The sequence below is a fragment of the Frankliniella occidentalis genome, unplaced genomic scaffold, assembly GCF_000697945.3.
Source record: "Frankliniella occidentalis isolate FOCC.00 unplaced genomic scaffold, Focc_3.1 Scaffold167, whole genome shotgun sequence".
NCBI lineage: Eukaryota > Metazoa > Arthropoda > Insecta > Thysanoptera > Thripidae > Frankliniella > Frankliniella occidentalis.
Genome location: NW_026267293.1, coordinates 395395 through 396818, shown reverse-complemented (window position 1 = coordinate 396818; position 1424 = coordinate 395395).

The window sequence follows — 1424 nt, the reverse complement described above, 5'->3', positions numbered from 1 at the left end:
GAGAGAGAGAGAGAGAGAGAGAGAGAGAGAGAGAGAGAGAGAGAGAGAGAGAAACACAGACGTAGGAACAGAATGAAATAGATGGGAGAGGGACGGAGAGGGGCTATTTTGCTTATACTTGTATAATTGTGCACCTAAATAATGTTTAAAATAAAACAAAATAGAATGTTGTACAATGTTTCAGAAGTGTGTTGTTGTGTGTCCTGCAGTTCACGCACAACGGACGCAGGTGGGCGCGTTCAGCCGAGTGACTCAGCGAGGCGCACACCAACCCGCTAGGCTCGGCACGCCCGGCACGCTCGGCACGCTTGGCACGGCAAGGGGGGAGGGGGGAGGGGAGGCAGGGGGTTGTCGCGCCGGGCGAGTGGTAAAGTTCACGTTTGTCGATCAGCTTATTTGTGCATGCCACCCTCCCCCCTCCTCCTACACACACCCCTCCCGCCACCCCCGGCACCACGCCAGGCCTGTCTCGATGTCCACACAGAATGGCCCGCAGCGGTGAAGTCAGGCGTCACACAGATACCGTATCGTGGATGGGTTGGGCCGGGCACGGTGGCCCAACCCTCCCCCAATCCTATCCTGCGTGTTGTGACCCCCCTCCCCTCCGGGGGTCTATACCACACTCTCTCTCTCTCTCTCTCTCTCTCTCTCTCTCTCTCTCTCTCTCTCTCTCTCACACACACACACACACACACACATGCGCGCTCACACACGCATTCCCTCCCCCCTCCCTCTCTTCACTCTCCGATTACTTTTCTAAAAACTGCGTCCGGATCACAGGAAACGATTGGAGTGATGTATCTCGCCTAAAAAGAGTGAAGGCATTTTTATCGTACCCCAATTAAAGCAATGTCCGTTTTCATCTCTCCGTGTAAGAGTATGAAATTAGAACATTTGCTCCATTTATGAGTATGAGTGATGGTTTTAACTCATTGCACCTTTTGGGTCATTCAAATAAAGCAAACTTTGAAAAACATATCACTCAAATAGAGGGACGAAAGCAAGCGTCGTTCTCCCAGGGGAAACAGAATTGGAAGTAATCCGTCGCTTCGCCTTTCCTAGAACGACGCGCCTGACTCCTGCATCCTAAGTGCCAGAGTATACGTTTGTATACCAAGTATAGATTTTCTCCAGCGCTCGTCGGCTTCTGGATGTAGATAGAAGGAGGTCCGGATGATAAAAGTCAGTTCGCGTGTGACGTTGCGGGCGGCTCTGGCCCATCCCTCACGAGGAGTGATGCCGAACTTGTATAAACCTCGGCCAAGGGGGGCGAGGAGGAGGGGAGAGAGAGGGGGGGGGCTGCGTTGTGGAAAAATCTCACTGAGAAAAGTAAGAAACGATCGGAGGGGGAGAGGGGGATTGGAGTGGGGAGCAGACCTGATATCTCTCTGCGCGCGGGAGAGTGGATGTGCGGGCAGGTGGGG